Source organism: Pleurodeles waltl, chromosome 3_1 (genome assembly GCF_031143425.1).
Source record: "Pleurodeles waltl isolate 20211129_DDA chromosome 3_1, aPleWal1.hap1.20221129, whole genome shotgun sequence".
In the NCBI taxonomy this organism is placed as follows: domain Eukaryota; kingdom Metazoa; phylum Chordata; class Amphibia; order Caudata; family Salamandridae; genus Pleurodeles; species Pleurodeles waltl.
In genome coordinates this window covers 1,219,463,362-1,219,489,758 of record NC_090440.1, presented here as the reverse complement: position 1 = coordinate 1,219,489,758, position 26,397 = coordinate 1,219,463,362, and positions in this window count along the sequence as shown.

The following is a 26,397-nucleotide window of genomic DNA, read 5'->3' as shown; positions in this document are numbered from 1 at the left end:
ATTAAGGGGATAAGCAACTAAGGTGGCCAAATCAATGGCACTTTCAGAGGACTAACACAGCCTCTGTGGTCTCCCTAACAAGACCAACCACAACTAAATTACCAAAAGTGAGCCCAGCTACTCCCTTGGATTGGCTATTAGTAGGTGTGCTCCCACCACCATTGCTATTACTAGGGGCACTAGAGGTTGCAGTAGGGGGTGCGGTAGTGGGAGGCTTGGTGCTTTTCTTTGGACAACTGGCATCAGTTGTCCAATGGCCTTTTACTTTACATAAATAGCACCATGGTTTCTTTACTTGATTAGAAGAGGATTTGGACCCACCACCCCCACCAGAGTGTTTTTGTGGGCCTGATGAAGACTCATTTTTAGATTTGTCCCCACCATTGTCTGAAGACTTACCATCCTTCTTCTTGCCATCCTTGTCACCCCCTGTATGCACTTTTCTGTTCACTCTTGTTCTGACCCATTTGTCTGCATTCTTTCCCAATTCATGGGGAGAGGTCAGATCTGAATCCACTAGATATTGGTGTAACAAATCAGACACACAGTTATTCAGAACATGCTCTCTTAAGATTAGATTGTACAGGCTTTCATAGTCAGAAACTTTACTGCCATGTAACCACCCCTCCAAGGCCTTCACTGAATAGTCAACAAAGTCTACCTAGTCTTGTGAGCACTCTTTTTTGGTTTCTGTAAACTTAATCCTGTATTGTTCAGTGGTTAAGCCAAATCCATCCAAGAGTGCATTCTTCAAAACTGTAAAATTATTAGCATCACTTTCCTTTACAGTAAGGAGTCTATCCCTACCCTTTCCACTGAAAGATAGCCATAGGATAGCAGCCCACTGCCTTTGATTGACCCCCTGTATCATACAGGCCCTCTCAAGTGCAGCAAACAACTTGTTAATGTCATCCCCCTCCTTGTAAGAGTGAACTATCTTATGCAGATTCCTAGAATCATGTTCTCTCACAGGATTGCTATCTGGAATACTGCTGCTGCCACCATGGGGTCCAAACCCTACCCTCTGTCTCTCTTTTTCTAAGTCTAGAGATTCCCTGTCTAGAGCCAGCTGTTGCTGTTTAAGCTTCAGCCTGGACTCTTCCACACTCAACTTATTGAGTTCCCTTTCTAACATCCTGTCATCAGGGTGGGTGGGTTGGGAATGTTTTGACACAGAAGAATGATGTGAATGAACAGAGGGAGACCTGTCCCTAACAGTTGGCACCCTAGCAACCTGGCCTGCAGGAACAAAAACATCCCTAATGTGATGGGAGCTTCTATCACTACCAGCATTGCAAGGTGGTCTGCTAAGGGGCAGGTTAGGAAGAGAACCCTGTACCACTCCCTCAAGGGCTTCCCCTGAGTCAGAGTGTGAGCCATCTATCAACTTTTCAGATGAGGTGCCACCCTGGGCCTAATCATTCTCAATAAGCATATTAGACAGTAATTCTCTAGAAGGGTTCTTTCCTACCACTAAACCTCTACCAATACAGAGACTCCTTAGGCTCTTAAAGTTAAGGTGGTCATAAGTAGCATTGACCAAATTAAGAGGGGTTCCTACATCAGACATGGTAGAAAAAGGTTTAGGGGCAGATGAAAGAGAGAACAAGTTTTAGGACTTTTTAAAGAACAGGAAAAAAATACATTTTTAACTTTTTGAAACTTTTAGAAAGTTTTAGGAGTACTTTTCAGCACTTAGCAGGTAGTGTAAGAGAAGAAAAGCAAAACTTTTTGGTTAGGTGTACATACACTGAACTTGTTTTGTATATTACTCTCCTATGAAAAGTACACAATGACAAAGTGGTAAGTAGTTGCAAGTACTTATCCCACCGCTGCACAACCAATGTAGGAGGCTGGCCTGGCTTGTAGTGGGTACCAAGGGGTACTTACACTCTGTACCAGGTCCAGTTATCCCTTATTAGTATAGAAGAGGTGTTTCTAGCAGCTCAGACTGATTGAAGGTAGCTATAGCAGAGCAGCTTAGGCTGAACTAGGAGACATGCAAAGCTCCTACTATACCACTGGTGTCATATGCACAATATCACAAGAAAACACAATACACAGATATACTAAAAATAAAGGTACTTTATTTTTATGACAATATACCAAAAGTATCTCAGTGAGTACCCTCAGTATGAGGATGCCAAATATACACAAGATATATGTACACAATACCAAAAATATGCAGTAATAGCAAAAGGAAATAATGCAAGCAATGTAAAGTTACAGTAGATTGCAATAGGAGCACATAGGTATAGGAGCAACACAAACCATATACTCCTAAAGTGGAATGCGAACCACGAATGGACCCCAAACCTATGTGAGCTTGTAGAGGGTCGTTGGGACTGTAAGAAAACAGTGAGGGTTAGAAAAATAGCCCACCCCAAGACCCTGAAAAGTAGGTGTAAAGTGCACCTATAACCCCAAGAGAGCACAGAAGTTGTGATAGGGGGTTTCTGCAAGGATGACCAACACCAGCAAAGCAACCAAAGTGGATTTCCGGACCTGACTACCTGTGAAACAAGGGGACCAAGTCCAAGAGTCGCGACAATGTCGAGAGTGGGCTGATGCCCAGGAAATGCCAGCTGAGGGTGCAAAGAAGCTGCCACCGGATGGTAGAAGCTGTGGATTCTGCAAGAACGAAGAGGAATAGAAACTTCCCCTTTGGAGGATGGATGTCCCACGTCGTGAAGAAGCTTGCAGAGGTATTTCCACGCAGAAAGACCGCAACCAAGCCTTGCTAGCTGCAAGTGTCACGGTTAGGGTTGTTTGGATGCTGCGGTGGCCCAGGAGGGACCAGGATGTCGCCACTTGGATGAGGAGACAGAGGGGGTGCCCTGCAAGTCAGGGAGCCCTCACAGAAGCAGGCAGCACCAGCAGAAGTACCGGACCAAGCACTTGGGAGAGGAGTGAACCGGAGACCACCCGAAGACACAAAAGGGAGTCCCACGACACCAGAGGACAACTCAGAAGGTTGTGCACTGCAGGTTAGAGTGTCGGGACCCAGGCTTGGCTTTGCACGAAGAAAATCCTGGAAGAGTGCACAGGAGCCGGAGCAGCTGCAAATCACGCGGTACCCAGCAATGCAGTCTAGCGTGGGGAGGCAAGGACTTACCTCCACCAAACTTGGACTGAAGAGTCACTGGACTGTGGGAGTCACTTGGACAGAGTTGCTGAGTTCCAGGGACCATGCTCGTCGTGCTGAGAGGGGACCCAGAGGTCCAGTGATGCAGTCTTTTGTTGCCTGCGGTTGCAGGGGGAGGATTCCGTCGTCCCACGGGAGATTTCTTCAGAGCTCCTGGTGCTGAGAGGAGGCAGGCTACCCCCAGAGCATGCACCACCAGGAAACAGTCGAGAAGGCGGCAGGATAAGCGATACAAGGTTGCAGTAGTCGTCTTTGCTACTTTGTTGCGGTTTTGCAGATGTCCTGAGCAGTCACCGGTCGATCCTTTGGCAGAAGGTGAAGAGAGAGATGCAGAGGAACTCGGATGAGCACTTGCATTCGTTATCTAAAGAATTCCCCAAAGCAGAGACCCTAAACAGCCAGAAAAGGAGGTTTGGCTACCTAGGAAGGAGGATAGGCTAGCAACACAGGTAAGAGCCTATCAGAAGGAGTCTCTGATGTCACCTGCTGGCACTGGCCACTCAGAGCAGTCCAGTGTGCCAGCAACATCTCTGTTTCCAAAATGGCAGAGGTCTGGAGCACACTGGAGGAGCTCTGGGCACCTCCCCTGGGAGGTGCAGGTCAGGGGAGTGGCCACTCCCCTTTCCTTTGTCCAGTTTTGCGCCAGGGCAGGGCTGGGGGATCCCTGAACCGGTGTAGACTGGCTTATGCAGAGATGAGCACCATCTGTGCCCATCAAAGCATTTACAGAAGCTGGGGGAGGCTACTCCTCCCCAGCCCTGACACCTTTTTCCAAAGGGAGAGGGTGTAACACCCTCTCTCTGAGGAAGTCCTTTGTTCTGCCTTCCTGGGCCAAACCTGGCTGGACCCCAGGAGGGCAGAAACCTGTCTGAGGGGTTGGCAGCAGCAGCAGCTGCAGTGAAACCCCGGGAAAGGCAGTTTGGCAGTACCCGGGTCTGTGCTAGAGACTCAGGGGATCATGGAATTGTCTCCCCAATGCCAGAATGGCATTGGGGTGACAATTCCATGATCTTAGACATGTTACATGGCCATGTTCAGAGTTACCATTGTGACGCTATACATAGGTAGTGACCTATGTATAGTGCACGCGTGAAATGGTGTCCCCACTCTCACAAAGTCCGGGGAATTTGCCCTGAACGATGTGGGGGCACCTTGGCTAGTGCCAGGGTGCCCACACACTAAGTAACCTAGCACCCAACCTTCACCAGGTGAAGGTTAGACATATAGGTCACTTATAAGTTACTTAAGTGCAGTGGTAAATGGCTGTGAAATAACGTGGACGTTATTTCACTCAGGCTGCAGTGGCAGGCCTGTGTAAGAATTGTCAGAGCTCCCTATGGGTGGCAAAAGAAATGCTGCAGCCCATAGGGATCTCCTGGAACCCCAATACCCTGGGTACCTCAGTACCATATACTAGGGAATTATAAGGGTGTTCCAGTATGCCAATGTGAATTGGTGAAATTGGTCACTAGCCTGTTAGTGACAATTTAGAAAGCAGAGAGAGCATAACCACTGAGTTTCTGATTAGCAGAGCCTCAGTGAGACAGTTGGTCATCACACAGGGAACACATACAGGGCACACTTATGAGCACTGGGGCCCTGGCTGGCAGGGTCCCAGTGACACATACACTAAAACAACATATATACAGTGAAATATGGGGGTAACATGCCAGGCAAGATGGTACTTTCCTACACAACCCCCCCCCTCAAACGAAGGACAATAAGACTAGCCATGACCTGATGAGTCTTCATTGTCTAAGTGGAAATATCTGGAGAGTCCATCTGCATTGGAGTGGGTACTCCTAGGTCTATGTTCCACTGTATAGTCCATTCCCTGTAGAGATATATTTACCACCTCAACAATTTAGGGTTTTCACTTTTCATTTGTTTTAGCCAAAGTAGAGGTTTGTGGTCTGTCTGAACAATGAAGGGAGTGCCAAACAGGTATGGCCTCAACTTCTTCAGTGCCCAGACCACAGCAAAGGCCTCCCTCTCTATGGCAGACCAACACTTTACTCTAGGGGTCAACCTCCTGCTGATAAAAGCAGCAGGTTGATCCTGGCCCTCAGAATTGAGTTTTGATAAGACTGCCCCTACCCCTAATTCAGATGCATCAGTTTGAACAAGGAATTTCTTGGAGTAACATGGGCTTTTTAGGACAGGTGCAGTGCACATGGCCTGTTTCAGCTCCTCAAAAGCTTCCTGACAGCTAGCTATCCACAATACCTTTTTAGGCATTTTCTTGGAAGTAATGTCATTAAGTGGGGCTGCAATGGAGCCATAGTTCTTAATGAACCTCCTGTAATATCCAGTGATGCCTAAGAAGGCTCTCACCTGGGTCTGAGTTGTAGGGGGAACCCAATCCATGATAGTTTGGATTTCCCCCTGATGTGGTGCAATCTGTTCTCCACCTACCAGGTGTCCCAGATAAACCACTTTCCCCTGCCCTATCTGGCACTTTGAAGCCTTGATAGTGAGGCCTGCCTTTTGCAGGGCCTTCAAAACTTTCCATAGGTGGACCAGGTGATCATCCCAGGTTTAGTTAAAGACAGCTATATCGTCTAGATATGCTGCACTAAAAGACTCCAACCCCTGCAGGACTGTATTCACCAACCTCTGAAAAGTGGCAGGTGCATTTTTCAAACCAAAGGGCATTACTGTGAATTGGTAGTGCCCTCCAATGGTCGAAAATGCAGTTTTTGCTTTAGCAACCTCTGATAACTTGATCTGCCAATACCCTGCAGTCAAATCAAAGGTGCTTAGATACTTGGCAGATGCCAGTGTATCTATTAGCTCATCTGCCCTGGGTATAGGGTGAGCATCAGTTTTAGTTACCTGGTTGAGACCTCTGTAATCTACACAAAACCTCATCTCTCTTTTCCCATCTTTTGAGTGAGGCTTTGGTACAAGCACAACAGGAGAGGCCCATGGGCTTTCAGAATGTTCAACCACTCCTAGTTCAAGCATTTTCTGAACCTATTGTTTTATGCAGTCTCTGACATGGTCAGGCTGCCTATAGATCTTACTTTTGACAGGCATGCTGTCTCCAGTATCTATAGTGTGCTCACACCAAGAAGTGGTGCCTGGCACAGTAGAAAAGTGTTCTGAAAATTGACCTAGGAGATTTATGCAGTGGTCTTTTTGCTCAGCAGTAAGACAGTCTGCCAAAACTACACCTTCCACTAGAGCATCTTGTTCTGTGGAAGAGAAGAGATCAGGGAGAGGGTCACTCTCTTCTTCCTGTCCTTCATCTGTTGCCATGAGCAGGGTGGGATCAGCCCTGTCATAGTAGGGTTTTAGGTGATTGACATGGAGCACCCTAAGGGGACCCCTGGCAGTGCCCAAGTCAACCTAGTAGGTGACTTCTCCATTCTTTTCAACAATGATGTGGGGTCCACTCCATTTGTCTTGGAGTGCTCTTGAGGCCACAGGCTCCAATACCCACACCTTCTGTCCTGGTTGGTACTGAATCAGAACAGCCTTCTGGTCATGCCATTGCTTTTGGAGCTCTTGGCTGGCCTGAAGGTTTTTACTGGCCTTTTTCATGGACTCAGCCATTCTGGATCATAGGCCGAGTACATAGTCCACTATGTCTTGCTTAGGAGCTTTTAAAGGTTGTTCCCAACCCTCCTTTACAAGTGTTAGGGGACCTCTTACAGGGTGTCTAAATAGGAGTTCAAAGGGGCTGAAGCCCACTCCTTTCTGGGGTACCTCCCTGTAAGCAAAAAGGAGGCAAGGTAACAGGACATCCCATCTCCTCCTGAGTTTTTCAGGGAGTCCCATTATCATTACTTTGAGAGTTTTAATAAACCTCTCTACCAGTCCATTAGTCTGTGGATGATAAGGTGTGGTGAATTTGTATGTTACACCACATTCCTTCCACATGGCCTTCAAGGATGCAGACATAAAGTTGCTACCCCTGTCTGATACAACCTCTTTTGGGAAACCCACCCTGGAAAAGATTCCCAGGAGGGCTTTTGCCACTGCAGGTGCTGTAGTGGTCCTTAGAGGAATTGCTTCAGGATATCTTGTGGCATGGTCGACTACCACCAAGATAAACCTATTGCCTGAAGCAGTAGGAGGGTCAAGGGGGGCAACTATGTCAACCCCTACCCTTTCAAAGGGAACCCCAACCACAGGCAGTGGAATAAGGGGAGCCTTTGGGGTGCCACCAGTCTTGCCACTGGCTTGGCAGGTCACGCAGGACATACAAAAATCCTTTGCGTCCTCTGACATCCTAGGCCAGTGAAACAGGGGGACAAGCCTTTCCCATGTTTTAATCTGACCCAAATGTCCAGCCAAGGGAATGTTGTGTGCCAGAGTTAGGAGGAACTCTCTGTATTGCAGGGGAATGACCAATCTCCTGGCTGCTCCAGGTTTTGGGTCCCTTGCCTCTGTATACAAGAGGTTGTCCTCCCAGTAAACTCTATGTGAGTCACTGACATCCCCATTTTGCTGTTTGACAGCTTGCTGTCTTAGACCCTCTAATGTGGGACAGGATTGCTGTGCCACACTCAGCTCCTCCCTGGCAGGCCCCAGTCCACCCAAAAGCTCAGCAGTGTCTGCTGCCAGCTCGTCCGGTGAAGGTTCTGCACAGGGGAGAAATTCTTCTTCCTCAGAAGTAGAATCATCTGTAGAGGGAGGGATAGTGGGTAGGGATTTACCCTTACTAACACTAGCTTTAGGGAGCACTTGGTCCATTGTTCCAGGATCCAAGTCACCCTGTCCTTTTTGCTTTTTGGCCTGAGCCCTGGTTAAAGCAAAAATATGCCCAGGAATGCCCAGCATTGCTGCATGAGCCTCCAACTCCACTTCTGCCCAAGCTGATGTCTCTAAATCATTCCCTTGAAGACAGTCTATAGGTAAATCTGAGGCAACCACAACTTTCTTTGGACCAGTAACCCCCCCCCAGTTGAGATTCACAACAGCCATGGGGTGGCTAAGAGTGTTGTTATGAGCCTCTGTCACTTGGTACTGGTGACCAAGTAGGTGTTGTTCAGGGTGTACCAGTTTCTCTATTACCATGGTCACACCTGCACCTGTGTCCCTGTAGGCCTGAACCTCAACACCATTGATTAGGGGAAGTTGCTTGTACTTATCCATATTAAGGGGACAAGCAACTAAGGTGGGCAAATCAATGGCACCTTCAGAGGACTAACACAGCCTCTGTGGTCTCCCTAACAAGACCAACCACAACTAAATTACCAAAAGTGAGCCCAGCTCCTCCTTTGGATTGGCTATTAGTAGGTTTGGCTTCCACCACCATTGCTATTACTAGGGGCACTAGAGGTTGCAGTAGGGGGTGTGGTAGTGGGAGGCTTGGTGCTTTTCTTTGGACAACTGGCATCAGTTGTCCAATGGCCTTTTACTTTACATAAATAGCACCAAGGTTTCTTTACTTGATTAGAAGAGGATTTGGACCCACCACCCCCACCAGAGTGTTTTTGTGGGCCTGATGAAGACTCATTTTTAGATTTGTCCCCACCATTGTCTGAAGACTTATCATCCTTCTTCTTGCCATCCTTGTCACCCCCTGTATGCACTTTTCTGTTCACTCTTGTTCTGACCCATTTGTCTGCCTTCTTTCCCAATTCTTGGGGAGAGGTCAAATCTGAATCCACTAGATATTGGTGTAACAAATCAGACACACAGATATTCAGAATATTCTCTCTTAAGATTAGATTGTACAGGCTTTCATAGTCAGAAACTTTACTGCCATGTAACCACCCCTCCAAGGCCTTCACTGAATAGTCAACAAAGTCTACCTAGTCTTGTGAGCACTCTTTTTTGGTTTCTGTAAACTTAATCCTGTATTGTTCAGTGGTTAAGCCAAATCCATCCAAGAGTGCATTCTTCAAAACTGTAAAATTATTGGCATCACTTTCCTTTACAATAAGGAGTCTATCCCTGTCCTTTCCACTGAAAGATAGCCATAGGATAGCAGCCCACTGCCTTTGATTGACCCCCTGTACCATACAGGCCCTCTCAAGTGCAGCAAACAACTTGTTAATGTCATCCCCCTCCTTGTAAGGGTGAACTATCTTATGCAGTTTCCTAGAATCATGTTCTCTCACAGGATTGCTATCTGGAATACTGCTGCTGCCACCATGGGGTCCAAACCCCACCCTCTGTCTCTCTTTTTCTAAGTCTAGAGATTCCCTGTCTAGAGCCAGCTGTTGCTGTTTAAGCTTCAGCCTGGACTCTTCCACTCTCAACTTATTGAGTTCCCTTTCTAACATCCTGTCATCAGGGTGGGTGGGTTGGGAATGTTTTGACACAGAAGAATGATGTGAATGAACAGAGGGAGACCTGTCCCTAACAGTTGGCACCCTAGCAACCTGGCCTGCAGGAACAAAAACATCCCTAATGTGATGGGAGCTTCTATCACTACCAGCATTGCGAGGTGGTCTGCTAAGGGGCAGGTTAGGAAGAGAACCCTGTACCACTCCCTCAAGGGCTTCCCCTGAGTCAGAGTGCGAGCCATCTATCAACTTTTCAGATGAGGTGCCACCCTGGGCCTAATCATTCTCAATAAGCATATTAGACAGTAATTCTCTAGAAGGGTTCTTTCCTACCACTAAACCTCTACCAATACAGAGACTCCTTAGGCTCTTAAAGTTAAGGTGGTCATAAGTAGCATTGACCAAATTAAGAGGGGTTCCTACATCAGACATGGTAGAAAAAGGTTTAGGGAGATATAAAAGAGAGAACAAGTTTTAGGACTTTTTAAAGAACAGGAAAAAAATAACATTTTTAACTTTTTGAAACTTTTAGAAGGTTTTAGGAGTACTTTTCAGCACTTAGCAGGTAGTGTAAGAGAAGAAAAGCAAAACTTTTTGGTTAGGTGTACATACACTGAACTTGTTTTGTATATTATTCTCCTATGAAAAGTACACAATGACAAAGTGGTAAGTAGTTGCAAGTACTTATCCCACCGCTGCACAACCAATGTAGGAGGCTGGCCTGGCTTGTAGTGGGTACCAAGGGGTACTTACACTCTGTACCAGGTCCAGTTATCCCTTATTAGTATAGAAGAGGTGTTTCTAGCAGCTCAGACTGATTGAAGCTTTGAAGCTAGCTATAGCAGAGCATCTTAGGCTGAACTAGGAGACATGCAAAGCTCCTACTATACCACTGGTGTCATATGCACAATATCATAAGAAAACACAATACACAGATATACTAAAAATAAAGGTACTTTATTTTTATGACAATATACCAAAAGTATCTCAGTGAGTACCCTTAGTATGAGGATGGCAAATATACACAAGATATATGTACACAATACCAAAAATATGCAGTAATAGCAAAAGGAAATAATGCAAGCAATGTAAAGTTACAGTAGATTGCAATAGGAGCACATAGGTATAGGGGCAACACAAACCATATACTCCTAAAGTGGAATGCGAACCACGAATGGACCCCAAACCTATGTGAGCTTGTAGAGGGTCGTTGGGAGTGTAAGAAAACAGTGAGGGTTAGAAAAATAGCCCACCCCAAGACCCTGAAAAGTAGGTGTAAAGTGCACCTATAACCCCCAGAGAGCACAGAAGTCGTGATAGGGGTTTCTGCAAGGAAGACCAACACCAGCAAAGCAACCAAAGTGGATTTCCGGACCTGACTACCTGTGAAACAAGGGGACCAAGTCCAAGAGTCGCGACAATGTCGAGAGTGGGCAGATGCCCAGGAAATGCCAGCTGAGGGTGCAAAGAAGCTGCCACCGGATGGTAGAAGCTGTGGATTCTGCAAGAACGAAGAGGGCTAGAAACTTCCCCTTTGGAGGATGGATGTCCCACGTCGTGAAGAAGCTTGCAGAGGTATTCCCACGCAGAAAGACCGCAAACAAGCCTTGCTAGCTGCAAGTGTCACGGTTAGGGTTTTTTGGATGCTGCTGTGGCCCAGGAGGGACCAGGATGTCGCCACTTGGATGAGGAGACAGAGAGCCCTCACAGAAGCAGGCAGCACCCGCAGAAGTACCGGAACAAGCACTTGGGAGAGGAGTGAACCGGAGTCCACCCGAAGACACAAAAGGGGCTCCCATGACGCCGGAGGACAAATCAGAAGGTTGTGCACCGCAGGTTAGACTGTCGGGGACCCAGGCTTGGCTTTGCACGAAGGAAATCCTGGAAGAGTGCACAGGAGCCGGAGCAGCTGCAAATCACGCGGTACCCAGCAATGCGGTCTAGCGTGGGGAGGCAAGGACTTACCTCCACCAAACTTGGACTGAAGAATCACTGGACTGTGGGAGTCACTTGGACAGAGTTGCTGAGTTCCAGGGACCATGCTCGTCGTGCTGAGAGGGGACCCAGAGGTCCGGTGATGCAGTCGTTTGTTGCCTGCGGTTGCAGGGGGAGTATTCCGTCGTCCCACGGGAGATTTCTTCAGAGCTCCTGGTGCTGGGAGGAGGCAGGCTACCCCCAGAGCATGCACCACCAGGAAACAGTCGAGAAGGCGGCAGGATAAGCGATACAAGGTTGCAGTAGCCGTCTTTGCTACTTTGTTGCGGTTTTGCAGGCGTCCTGAGCAGTCATCGGTCGATACTTTGGCAGAAGGTGAAGAGAGAGATGCAGAGGAACTCGGATGAGCACTTGCATTCGTTATCTAAAGAATTCCTCAAAGCAGAGACCCTAAACATCCAGAAAAGGAGGTTTGGCTACCTAGGAAGGAGGATAGGCTAGCAACACAGGTAAGAGCCTATCAGAAGGAGTCTCTGACGTCACCTGCTGGCACTGGCCACTCAGAGCCGTCCAGTGTGCCAGCAACACCTCTGTTTCCAAGATGGCAGAGGTCTGGAGCACACTGGAGGAGCTCTGGGCACCTCCCCTGGGAGGTGCAGGTCAGGGGAGTGGTCACTCCCCTTTCCTTTGTCCAGTTTCATGCCAGAGCAGGGCTGAGGGGTCCCTGAACCGGTGTAGACTGGCTTATGCAGAAATGGGCACCATCTGTGCCCATGAAAGCATTTCCAGAGGCTGGGGGAGGCTACTCCTCCCCTGCCTGAACACCTTTTTCCAAAGGGAGAGGGTGTAACACCCTCTCTCTGAGAAAGTCCTTTGTTCTGCCTTCCTGGGCCAAGCCTGGCTGGACCCCAGGAGGGCAGAAACCTGTCTGAGGGGTTGGCAGCAGCAGCAGCTACAGTGAAACCCCGGGAAAGGCAGTTTGGCAGTACCCGGGTCTGTGCTAGAGACTCGAGGGATCATGGAATTGTCTCCCCAATGCCAGAATGGCATTGGGGTGACAATTCCCTGATCTTAGACATGTTACATGGCCATGTTCAGAGTTACCATTGTGACGCTATACATAGGTAGTGACCTATGTATAGTGCACGCGTGAAATGGTGTTCCTGCACTCACAAAGTCTGGGGAATTTGCCCTGAACGATGTGGGGGCACCTTGGCTAGTGCCAGGGTGCCCACACACTAAGTAACCTAGCACCCAACCTTCACCAGGTGAAGGTTAGACATATAGGTCACTTATAAGTTACTTAAGTGCAGTGGTAAATGGCTGTGAAATAACGTGGACGTTATTTCACTCAGGCTGCAGTGGCAGGCCTGTGTAAGAATTGTCAGAGCTCCCTATGGGTGGCAAAAGAAATGCTGCAGCCCATAGGGATCTCCTGGAACCCTAATACCCTGGGTACCTCAGTACAATATACTAGGGAATTATAAGGGTGTTCCAGTATGCCAATGTGAATTGGTGAAATTGGTCACTAGCCTGTTAGTGACAATTTAGAAAGCAGAGAGAGCATAACCACTGAGTTTCTGATTAGCAGAGCCTCAGTGAGACAGTTGGTCATCACACAGGGAACACATACAGGGCACACTTATGAGCACTGGGGCCCTGGCTGGCAGGGTCCCAGTGACACATACACTAAAACAACATATATACAGTGAAATATGGGGGTAACATGCCAGGCAAGATGGTACTTTCCTACACAACCCCCCCCCCCCCAAACAAAGGACAATAAGACTAGCCATGACCTGATGAGTCTTCATTGTCTAAGTGGAAATATCTGGAGAGTCCATCTGCCTTGGTGTGGGTACTCCTAGTTCTATGTTCCACTGTATAGTCCATTCCCTGTAGAGATATATTTACCACCTCAACAATTTAGGGTTTTCACTTTTCATTTGTTTTAGCCAAAGTAGAGGTTGGTGGTCTGTCTGAACAATGAAGTGAGTGCCAAACAGGTATGGCCTCAACTTCTTCAGTGCCCAGACCACAGCAAAGGCCTCCCTCTCTATGTCAGACCAACACTTTTCTCTAGGGGTCAACCTCCTGCTGAAAAAAGCAGCAGGTTGATCCTGGCCCTCAGAATTGAGTTGTGATAAGACTGCCCCTACCCCTAATTCAGATGTATCAGTTTGAACAATGAATTTCTCGGAGTAACATGGGCTTTTTATTACAGGTGCAGTGCACATGGCCTGTTTCAGCTCCTCAAAAGCTTTCTGACAGCTAGCTGTCCACAATACCTTTTTAGGCATTTTCTTGGAAGTGAGGTCATTAAGTGGGACTGCAATGGAGCCATAGTTCTTAATGAACCTCCTGTAATACCCAGTGAGGCCTAAGAAGGCTCCCACCTGGGTCTGAGTTGTAGGGGGAACCCAATCGATGATAGTTTGGATTTCCCCCTGACGTGGTGCAATCTGTTCTCCACCTACCAGGTGTCCCAGATAAACCACTTTCCCCTGCCCTATCTGGCACTTTGAAGCGTTGATAGTGAGGCCTGCTTTTTGCAGGGCTTCCAAAACTTTCCATAGGTGGACCAGGTGATCATCCCAGGTTGAGCTAAAGACAGCTATATCGTCCAGATATGCTGCACTAAAAGACTCCAACCCCTGCAGGACTGTATTCACCAACCTCTGAAAAGTGGCAGGTGCATTTTTCAAACCAAAGGGCATTACTGTGAATTGGTAGTGCCCTCCAATGGTCGAAAATGCAGTTTTTGCTTTAGCAACCTCTGATAACTTGATCTGCCAATACCCTGCAGTCAAATCAAAGGTGCTTAGATACTTGGCAGATGCCAGTGTATCTATTAGCTCATCTGCCCTGGGTAAAGGGTGAGCATCAGTTTTAGTTACCTAGTTGAGACCTCTGTAATCTACACAAAACCTCATCTCTCTTTTCCCATTTTTTGCGTGAGGCTTTGGTACAAGCACCACAGGAGAGGCCCATGGGCTTTCAGAATGTTAAACCACTCCTAGTTCAAGCACTTTCTGAACCTCTTGTTTTATGCAGTCTCTGACATGGTCAGGCTGCCTATAGATCTTATTTTGACAGGCATGCTGTCTCCAGTATCTATAGTGTGCTCACACCAAGAAGTGGTGCCTGGCAAAGTAGAAAAGTGTCCTGAAAATTGACCTAGGAGATTTATGCAGTTGTCATTTTGCTCCGCAGTAAGACAGTCAGCCAAAACTACTCCTTCCACTAGAGCATCTTGTTCTGTGGAAGAGAAGAGATCAGGGAGAGGGTCACTCTCTTCTTCCTGTCCTTCATCTGTTGGCATGAGCAGGGTGAGATCAGCCCTGTCATAGTAGGGTTTTAGGCGATTGACATGGAGCACCCTAAGGGGACTCCTGGCAGTGCCCAAGTCAACCAAGTAGGTGACTTCTCCCTTCTTTTCAACAATGATGTGGGGTCCACTCCATTTGTCTTGGAGTGCTCTTGGGGCCTCAGGCTCCAATACCCACACCTTCTGTCCTGGTTGGTACTGAATCAGAACAGCCTTCTGGTCATGCCATTGCTTTTGGAGCTCTAGGCTGGCCTGAAGGTTTTTACTGGCCTTTTTCATGTACTCAGCCATTCTGGATCTTAGGCCGAGTACATAGTCCACTATGTCTTGCTTAGGAGCTTTTAAAGGTTGTTCCCAACCCTCCTTTACAAGTGTTAGGGTGTCCAAATAGGAGTTCAAAGGGGCTGAAGCCCACTCCTTTCTGGGGTACCTCCCTGTAAGCAAAAAGGAGGCAAGGTAACAGGACATCCCAACTCCTCCTGAGTTTTTCAGGGAGTCCCATTATCATTCCTTTGAGAGTTGTATTAAACCTCTCTGTAGGGGAGTACCATCTTGCCTGGCATGTTACCCCCACATTTCACTGTATATATGTTTTTTTAGTTGTATGTGTCACTGGGACCCTGCCAGCCAGGGCCCCAGTGCTCATAAGTGTGCCCTGTATGTGTTACCTGTGTTATGACTAACTGTCTCACTGAGGCTCTGCTAATCAGAACCTCAGTGGGTATGCTCTCCTATTTCTTTCCAAATTGTCACTAACAGGCTAGTGACACATTTTACCAATTTACATTGGCATACTGGAACACCCTTATAATTCCCTAGTATATGGTACTGACGTACCCAGGGTATTGGGGTTCCAGGAGATCCCTATGGGCTGCAGCATTTCTTTTGCCACCCATAGGGAGCTCTGACAATTCTTACACAGGCCTGCCACTGCAGCCTGAGTGAAATAACGTCCACGTTATTTCACAGCCATTTTACACTGCACTTAAGTAACTTATAAGTCACCTATATGTCTAACCTTTACCTGGTAAAGGTTGGGTACTAAGTTACTTAGTGTGTGGGCACCCTGGCACTAGCCAAGGTGCCCCCACATTGTTCAGGGCCAATTCCCCGGACTTTGTGAGTGCGGGGACACCATTACATGCGTGCACTACATATAGGTCACTACCTATGTGTAGCTTCACAATGGTAACTCCGAATATGGCCATGTAACATGTCTAAGATCATGCAATTGCCCCCTCTATGCAATCCTGGCATTGTTGGCACAATCCCATGATCCCACTGGTCTGTAGCACAGACCCCATGTACTGCCAAACTGCCTTTTCAGGGGTTTCACTGCAGCTGCTGCTGCTGCCAACCCCTCAGACAGGTTTCTGCCCTCCTGGGGTCCAGCCAGGCTTGGCCCAGGAAGGCAGAACAAAGGACTTCCTCAGAGAGAGGGTGTTACACCCTCTCCCTTTGGAAAAAGGTGTTCAGGCAGGGGAGGAGTAGCCTCCCCCAGCCTCTGGAAATGCTTTCATGGGCACAGATGGTGCCCATTTCTGCATAAGCCAGTTTACACCGGTTCAGGGACCCCCCAGCCCTGCTCAGGCACGAAACTGGACAAAGGAAAGGGGAGTGACCACTCCCCTGACCTGCACCTCCCCTGGGAGGTGCCCAGCGCTCCTCCAGTGTGCTCCAGACCTCTGCCATCTTGGAAACAGAGGTGCTGCTGGCACACTGGACTGCTCTGAGTGGCCAGGGCCAGCAGGTGACTTCAGAGACTCCTTCTGATAGGCTCCTTCAGGTGTTGCTAGCCTATCCTCTCTCCTAAGTAGCCAAACCCTCTTTTCTGGCTATTTAGGGTCTCTGCTTTGGGGAATTCCTTAGATAACGAATGCAAGAGCTCATCAGAGTTCCTCTGCATCTCTCTCTTCACCTTCTGCCAAGGAATCGACTGCTGACAGTGCTGGAAGCCTGCAAAACTGCAACAAAGTAGCAAAGAAGACTACTGCAACTCTGTAACGCTGATCCTGCCGCCTTCTCGACTGTTTTGCTGGTGGTGCATGCTGTGGGGGTAGTCTGCCTCCTCTCTGCACTAGAAGCTCCGAAGAAATCTCCCATGGGTCGACGGAATCATCCCCCTGCAACCGCAGGCACCAAAGAACTGCATCACCGGTCCCCTGAGTCTCCTCTCAGCACGATGAGCGAGGTCCCTTGAACCCGGCAACTCTGTCCAAGTGACTCGCACAGTCCAGTGACTCTTCAGTCCAAGTTTGGTGGAGGGAAGTCCTTGCCTCCCCACGCCAGACTGCATTGCTGGGAACAGCATCTTTTGCAGCTACTCCGGCCTCTGTGCACTTCCGGCGGAAATCCTTTGTGCACAGCCAAGCCTGGGTCCACAGCACTCTAACCTGCATTGCACGACCTCCTGAGTTGTCCTCCAGCGGCGTGGGACTCCTTTGTGCAACTTCGGGTGAGCACCGTTTCACTCCTCTTCGTAGTGCCTGTTTCGGCACTTCTGCGGGTGCTGCCTGCTTCTGAGAGGGCTCCTTTTCCTGCTGGACGCCCCCTCTGTCCCCTGACGCAATTGGCGACATCCTGGTCCCTCCTGGGCCACAGCAGCATCCAAAAACCCTAACCGCACGATTTGCAGCTAGCAAGGCTTGTTGGCGGTCTTTCTTCAGGAAAACACTTCTGCACGACTCTCCACGGCGTGGGGGACCATCCTCCAAAGGGGAAGTCTCTAGCCCTTGTCGTTCCTGCAGAATCCTCAGCTTCTACTGTCCTGTAGCAGCTTCCTTGCACCCACAGCTGGCATTTCCTGGGCATCTGCCCATCTCCGACTTGCTTGTGACTTTTGGACTTGGTCCCCTTGTTCCACAGGTACCCTCGTTTGGAAATCCATCGTTGTTGCATTGCTGGTTTGTGTCTTTCCTGCAGAATTCCCCTATCACGACTTCTGTGTCCTTTGGGGAACTTTAGTGCACTTTGCACTCACTTTTCAGGGTCTTCGGGTGGGCTATTTTTCTAACCCTCACTGTTTTCTTACAGTCCCAGCGACCCTCTACAAGGTCACATAGGTTTGTGGTCCACTCGTGGTTCGCATTCCACTTTTGGAGTATATGATTTGTGTTGCCCCTATCCCTATGTTTCCCCATTGCATCCTATTGTAACTATACATTGCTTGCACTGTTTTCTAAGACTATACTGCATATTTTTGGTATTGTGTACATATATCTTGTGTATATTTGCTATCCTCATACTGAGGGTACTCACTGAGATACTTTTGGCATATTGTCATAAAAATAAAGTACCTATTGTGTTTTCTTATGATATTGTGCATATGACACTAGTGGTACTGTAGGAGCTTCACTCGTCTCCTAGTTCAGCCTAAGCTGCTCTGCTAAGCTACCATTATCTATCAGCCTAAGCTGCTAGACACCCTATACACTAATAAGGGATACCTGGGCCTGGTGCAAGGTGTAAGTACCCCTTGGTACTCACTACAAGCCAGTCCAGCCTCCTACATTGGTTGTGCAGCGGTGGGATAAGTACTTTGTAACTACTTACCACTTTTGTCATTGTGTGAGAAGGTAGCCTCTTTCTAGCCTTGTTACCCCCACTTTTGGCCTGTTTGTGAGTGTATGTCAGGGTGTTTGTCACTGTTTTCACTGTCTCACTGGGATCCTGATAGCCAGGCCTCAGTGCTCATAGTGAAAACACCATGTTTTCAGTATGGTTGTTATGTGTCACTGGGATCCTGCTAGTCAGGACCCCAGTGCTCATAGGTTTGTGGCCTATATGTATGTGTCACTGGGACCCTGTCACACAGGGCCCCAGTGCTCATAGGTGTGCATGTATATGTTCCCTGTGTGGTGCCTAACTGTCTCACTGAGGCTCTGCTAACCAGAACCTCAGTGGTTATGCTCTCTCATTACTTTCAAATTGTCACTGACAGGCTAGTGACCATTTTTACCAATTTACATTGGCTTACTGGAACACCCTTATAATTCCCTAGTATATGGTACTGAGGTACCCAGGGTATTGGGGTTCCAGGAGATCCCTATGGGCTGCAGCATTTCTTTTGCCACCCATAGGGAGCTCTGACAATTCTTACACAGGCCTGCCACTGCAGCCTGAGTGAAATAACGTCCACGTTATTTCACAGCCATTTTTACACTGCACTTAAGTAACTTATAAGTCACCTATATGTCTAACCTTTACCTGGTAAAGGTTAGGTGCAAAGTTACTTAGTGTGAGGGCACCCTGGCACTAGCCAAGGTGCCCCCACATTGTTCAGAGCCAATTCACTGAACTTTGTGAGTGCGGGGACACCATTACACGCGTGCACTACATATAGGTCACTACCTATATGTAGCTTCACCATGGTAACTCCGAATATGGCCATGTAACATGTCTATGATCATGGAATTGCCCCCTCTATGCCATCCTGGCATTGTTGGTACAATTCCATGATCCCAGTGGTCTGTAGCACAGACCCTGGTACTGCCAGACTGCCCTTCCTGGGGTTTCTCTGCAGCTGCTGCTGCTGCCAACCCCTCAGACAGGCATCTGCCCTCCTGGGGTCCAGCCAGGCCTGGCCCAGGATGGCAGAACAAAGAACTTCCTCTGAGAGAGGGTGTGACACCCTCTCCCTTTGGAAAATGGTGTGAAGGCAGGGGAGGAGTAGCCTCCCCCAGCCTCTGGAAATGCTTTGTTGGGCACAGGTGTGCCCAATTCTGCATAAGCCAGTCTACACCGGTTCAGGGACCCCTTAGCCCCTGCTCTGGCGCGAAACTGGACAAAGGAAAGGGGAGTGACCACTCCCCTGACCTGCACCTCCCCTGGGAGGTGTCCAGAGCTCCTCCAGTGTGCTCCAGACCTCTGCCATCTTGGAAACAGAGGTGCTGCTGGCACACTGGACTGCTCTGAGTGGCCAGTGCCACCAGGTGACGTCAGAGACTCCTTGTGATAGGCTCCTTCAGGTGTTAGTAGCCTTTCCTCTCTCCTAGGTAGCCAAACCCTCTTTTCTGGCTATTTAGGGTCTCTGTCTCTGGGGAAACTTTAGATAACGAATGCATGAGCTCAGCCGAGTTCCTCTGCATCTCCCTCTTCACCTTCTGATAAGGAATCGACCGCTGACCGCGCTGGAAGCCTGCAAACCTGCAACATAGTAGCAAAGACGACTACTGCAACTCTGTAACGCTGATCCTGCCGCCTTCTCGACTGTTTTCCTGCTTGTGCATGCTGTGGGGGTAGTCTGCCTCCTCTCTGCACCAGAAGCTCCGAAGAAATCTCCCGTGGGTCGACGGAATCTTCCCCCTGCAACCGCAGGCACCAAAAAGCTGCATGTCCGGTCCCTTGGGTCTCCTCTCAGCACGACGAGCGAGGTCCCTCGAATCCAGCGACACCGTCCAAGTGACCCCCACAGTCCAGTGACTCTTCAGCCCAAGTTTGGTGGAGGTAAGTCCTTGCCTCACCTCGCTGGGCTGCATTGCTGGGAACCGCGACTTTGCAAGCTTCTCCGGCCCCTGTGCACTTCCGGCGGAAATCCTGTGTGCACAGCCAAGCCTGGGTCCACGGCACTCTAACCTGCATTGCACGACTTTCTAAGTTGGTCTCCGGCGACGTGGGACTCCTTTGTGCAACTTCGGCGAGCACCGTTTCACGCATCCTCGTAGTGCCTGTTTCTGGCACTTCTCCGGGTGCTACCTGCTTCAGTGAGGGCTCTTTGTCTTGCTCGACGTCCCCTCTCTCTGCAGGTCCAATTTGCGACCTTCTGGTCCCTCCTGGGCCCCAGCAGCGTCCAAAAACGCCAAACGCACGATTTGCGTGTAGCAAGGCTTGTTGGCGTCCATCCGGCGGGAAAACACTTCTGCACGACTCTCCAAGGCGTGGGGGATCCATCCTCCAAAGGGGAAGTCTCTAGCCCTTGTCGTTCCTGCAGTATTCACAGTTCTTCAGCCTAGAAAGAGCTTCTTTGCACCAACCGCTGGCATTTCTTGGGCATCTGCCCATCTCCGAGCTGCTTGTGACTTTTGGACTTGGTCCCCTTGTTCCACAGGTACCTTCAGACAGGAATCCATCGTTGTTGCATTGCTGATTTGTGTTTTCCTTGCATTCTCCCTCTAACACGACTATTTTGTCCTTAGGGGAACTTTGGTGCACTTTGCACTCACTTTTCAGGGTCTTGGGGTGGGTTATTTTGCTAACTCTCACTATTTTCTAATAGTCCCAGCGACCCTCTACAAGGTCACATAGGTTTGGGGTCCATTCGTGGTTCGCATTCCACTTCTGGAGTATATGGTTTGTGTTGCCCCTATCCCTATGTTTCCCCATTGCATCCTATTGTAACTATACATTGTTTGCACTGTTTTCTAAGACTATACTGCATATTTTTGCTATTGTGTATATATATCTTGTGTATATTTCCTATCCTCTCACTGAGGGTACACTCTAAGATACTTTGGCATATTGTCATAAAAATAAAGTACCTTTATTTTTAGTATAACTGTGTATTGTGTTTTCTTATGATATTGTGCATATGACACTAAGTGGTACTGTAGTAGCTTCACACGTCTCCTAGTTCAGCCTGAGCTGCTTTGCTAAGCTACCATTATCTATCAGCCTAAGCTGCTAGACACCCTATACACTAATAAGGGATAACTGGGCCTGGTGCAAGGTGCAAGTACCCCTTGGTACTCACTACAAGCCAGTCCAGCCTCCTACATTGGTTGTGCAGTGGTGGGATAAGTGCTTGAGACTACTTACCACTCTTGTCATTGTACTTTTCATAAGAGAAAAATATACAAAACAAGGTCAGTGTATATACACATAGCCAAAAAGTTTTGCATTTCCTCTTTTCACTCTTTTCTAAGTGCTGAAAAGTACTTCTAAACTTTCAAAAAGTTCTTAAAAGTTTAAAAAGTTTTTTTCTGTCTTTCCAAAAAGTTCTGAAAACTTTTTTCTCTTTGTCTATCACTTTAACTCTCTCTAAAAAATGTCTGGCACAGGCCAAAAAGTTGAACTGTCCAAACTTGCATATGATCACCTTAGCTGGAAAGGAGCAAGGAGTCTCTGCATAGAGAGAGGTTTGAGTGTAGGGAAGAATCCTTCCTTAGAACTGTTAATTAATATGCTTAGAGTACAGGATAAGGCCATAAGTGCCCAATCTGTGGAAAAAGTAGCTAATGGTTCTCAATCTGATCCAGGGACTCCCCCAGGAAAAGGTTCAGGAAAGAAACTTCTCAGCCTGCCCATTACTAGACAGTCTAGCATAGTTGGTACAGAGGTTGGATCACATCATACTGATGATGTGCTCTCACATTATACTGGTAGCCAAGCTGTTAGGGTGCCCTCTGTAAGGGACAGGTCTCCTTCTGTTCATTCCCATCATACCTCTGTATCTAGAAATGTCCCTCCCACCCACCCTGATGACAGATTGTTGGAAAGGGAGCTCAATAGATTGAGAGTGGAGCAAACCAGACTGAAGCTCAAGAAGCAACAGCTGGATTTGGATAGACAGTCTTTAGAAATAGAGAGGGAAAGACAGAAGTTGGGTTTAGAAACCCATGGTGGCAGCAGCAGTATTCCCCATAGTCATCCTGCAAAAGAGCATGATTCCAGGAATCTGCATAAGATAGTTCCCCCTTATAAGGAGGGGGATGACATTAACAAGTGGTTTGCTGCACTTGAGAGGGCCTGTGTTGTACAGGATGTCCCTCAAAGGCAGTGGGCTGCTATCCTATGGCTATCATTTAGTGGAAAGGGTAGGGATAGACTCCTTACTGTGAAAGAAAATGATGCCAATAATTTTACAGTTCTTAAGAATGCACTCCTGGATGGTTATGGCTTAACCACTGAACAGTACAGGATAAAGTTCAGAGAGACCAAAAAGGAGTCTTCACAAGACTGGGTTGATTTCATTGACCATTCAGTGAAGGCCTTGGAGGGGTGGTTACATGGCAGTAAAGTTACTGATTATGAAAGCCTGTATAACACAATCCTGAGAGAGCATATACTTAATAATTGTGTGTCTGATTTGTTGCACCAGTACTTGGTGGACTCTGATCTGACCTCTCCCCAAGAATTGGGAAAGAAGGCAGACAAATGGGTCAGAACAAGAGTGAACAGAAAAGTTCATACAGGGGGTGACAAAGATGGCAACAAGAAGAAAGATGGTGAAAAATCTCAAGATAAGCATGGGGATAAGGGTAAAACCAAAGATCCCACTTCAAATCTTAAACACTCTTCAGAGGGTGGGGATAAAACAAATTCTTCCTCTTCTTCCCAACCTGCACACATTAAAAAGCCTTGGTGCTTTGTGTGTAAAAACAGAGGCCATAGGCCAGGGGATAAGTCCTGTCCAGGTAAACCCCCTGAGCCTACCACCACTAATACATCAAGCTCTAGTGCCCCTAGCAGTAGTGGTACTAGTGGTGGGACTGCTGGCAACAGTCAAGCAAAGGGTGTAGTTGGGTTCACTTATGGGTCCATAGTGGAAACTGATGTAATCAGTCCCAAGACAGTTTCTGTCACACCTAGTGGCATTGGCCTTGCCACACTGGCTGCTTGTCCCCTTACAATGGATAAGTACAGGCAGACAGTTTCAATAAATGGTGTTGAGGCCTTGGCCTACAGGGACACAGGTGCCAGTTTCACTTTGGTGACTGAAAACCTAGTGCCTCCTGAACAACACATCATTGGACAACAGTATAAGATTATTGATGTCCATAACTCCACTAAGTTTCTTCCCTTAGCTATAATTCAGTTTAGTTGGGGTGGAGTTACTGGCCCTAAGCAGGTGGTGGTATCACCTAGCTTACCTGTAGACTGTCTCTTAGGTAATGACCTAGAGGCCTCAGGTTGGGCTGATGTAGAGTTTTATGCCCATGCAGCCATGCTGGGCATCCCTGAGGAATTGTTCCCTCTCATTTCAAGTGAAATGAAAAAGCAAAGGAGAGAAGGCCTGAAAACTCAGGATCCCTCTCCATCAACAGGTAAAAAGGGTATCACAGTATCCCCTAACCACCCTACCATTCAGGATACTATTCCTGTGGTGGGAGAAACCTCTCCTGGGGTGGCACCTGTTCCAAGGGAATCATCAGCTGGCAAAGCTGGACTCCCTGAGGTGGAAGTACCTCTCTGTGGGATAACTAACATTGGTGAGAAAAACAGCACCATTTTAGTTAACATGGAGCATCCCTCCAACCCTCCCAGAGAAACTTTAGTGCAGAAACCCTGCACTACCTCACAACACTTAGGACAGCATCCCTGCCCTGGTGTGGAGCTCATAGGACAGCATCCCTGCCCTGCTCCAACTCAAGAGAAACAGCATCCCTGTTCTCTCTTCCAGCCAGATGGACAAAGTTTTTGCCCAGCTATGGCTTTTCTGAGACAGCATCCCTGTCTGGCATTTCCATCACTACAAATAGGTTCAGTGGACAATTCCCACTGCTCTAAACTAAAACTTACTGATAGAAACTCTGAAAATACATCTTCACATTGTTGCTTAGCTAAAAAACTTCAAACAGGGTGGTTTACATCCCCACAGGGAAGTAACCATATAGTGGATGATAAAGGGAGTAACCAGTCTATTGCAGAGCCACTCTCTACTTATCACCACTTAGACAATAAAGTCTCAACTGGCCAAGGTTAGCCTTATTGTCCTTCGTTTGGGGGGGGGTTGTGTGAGAAGGTAGCCTCTTTCTAGCCTTGTTACCCCCACTTTTGGCCTGTTTGTGAGTGTATGTCAGGGTGTTTGTCACTGTTTTCACTGTCTCACTGGGATCCTGATAGCCAGGCCTCAGTGCTCATAGTGAAAACACCATGTTTTCAGTATGGTTGTTATGTGTCACTGGGATCCTGCTAGTCAGGACCCCAGTGCTCATAGGTTTGTGGCCTATATGTATGTGTCACTGGGACCCTGTCACACAGGGCCCCAGTGCTCATAGGTGTGCATGTATATGTTCCCTGTGTGGTGCCTAACTGTCTCACTGAGGCTCTGCTAACCAGAACCTCAGTGGTTATGCTCTCTCATTACTTTCAAATTGTCACTGACAGGCTAGTGACCATTTTTACCAATTTACATTGGCTTACTGGAACACCCTTATAATTCCCTAGTATATGGTACTGAGGTACCCAGGGTATTGGGGTTCCAGGAGATCCCTATGGGCTGCAGCATTTCTTTTGCCACCCATAGGGAGCTCTGACAATTCTTACACAGGCCTGCCACTGCAGCCTGAGTGAAATAACGTCCACGTTATTTCACAGCCATTTTTACACTGCACTTAAGTAACTTATAAGTCACCTATATGTCTAACCTTTACCTGGTAAAGGTTAGGTGCAAAGTTACTTAGTGTGAGGGCACCCTGGCACTAGCCAAGGTGCCCCCACATTGTTCAGAGCCAATTCACTGAACTTTGTGAGTGCGGGGACACCATTACACGCGTGCACTACATATAGGTCACTACCTATATGTAGCTTCACCATGGTAACTCCGAATATGGCCATGTAACATGTCTATGATCATGGAATTGCCCCCTCTATGCCATCCTGGCATTGTTGGTACAATTCCATGATCCCAGTGGTCTGTAGCACAGACCCTGGTACTGCCAGACTGCCCTTCCTGGGGTTTCTCTGCAGCTGCTGCTGCTGCCAACCCCTCAGACAGGCATCTGCCCTCCTGGGGTCCAGCCAGGCCTGGCCCAGGATGGCAGAACAAAGAACTTCCTCTGAGAGAGGGTGTGACACCCTCTCCCTTTGGAAAATGGTGTGAAGGCAGGGGAGGAGTAGCCTCCCCCAGCCTCTGGAAATGCTTTGTTGGGCACAGGTGTGCCCAATTCTGCATAAGCCAGTCTACACCGGTTCAGGGACCCCTTAGCCCCTGCTCTGGCGCGAAACTGGACAAAGGAAAGGGGAGTGACCACTCCCCTGACCTGCACCTCCCCTGGGAGGTGTCCAGAGCTCCTCCAGTGTGCTCCAGACCTCTGCCATCTTGGAAACAGAGGTGCTGCTGGCACACTGGACTGCTCTGAGTGGCCAGTGCCACCAGGTGACGTCAGAGACTCCTTGTGATAGGCTCCTTCAGGTGTTAGTAGCCTTTCCTCTCTCCTAGGTAGCCAAACCCTCTTTTCTGGCTATTTAGGGTCTCTGTCTCTGGGGAAACTTTAGATAACGAATGCATGAGCTCAGCCGAGTTCCTCTGCATCTCCCTCTTCACCTTCTGATAAGGAATCGACCGCTGACCGCGCTGGAAGCCTGCAAACCTGCAACATAGTAGCAAAGACGACTACTGCAACTCTGTAACGCTGATCCTGCCGCCTTCTCGACTGTTTTCCTGCTTGTGCATGCTGTGGGGGTAGTCTGCCTCCTCTCTGCACCAGAAGCTCCGAAGAAATCTCCCGTGGGTCGACGGAATCTTCCCCCTGCAACCGCAGGCACCAAAAAGCTGCATGTCCGGTCCCTTGGGTCTCCTCTCAGCACGACGAGCGAGGTCCCTCGAATCCAGCGACACCGTCCAAGTGACCCCCACAGTCCAGTGACTCTTCAGCCCAAGTTTGGTGGAGGTAAGTCCTTGCCTCACCTCGCTGGGCTGCATTGCTGGGAACCGCGACTTTGCAAGCTTCTCCGGCCCCTGTGCACTTCCGGCGGAAATCCTGTGTGCACAGCCAAGCCTGGGTCCACGGCACTCTAACCTGCATTGCACGACTTTCTAAGTTGGTCTCCGGCGACGTGGGACTCCTTTGTGCAACTTCGGCGAGCAC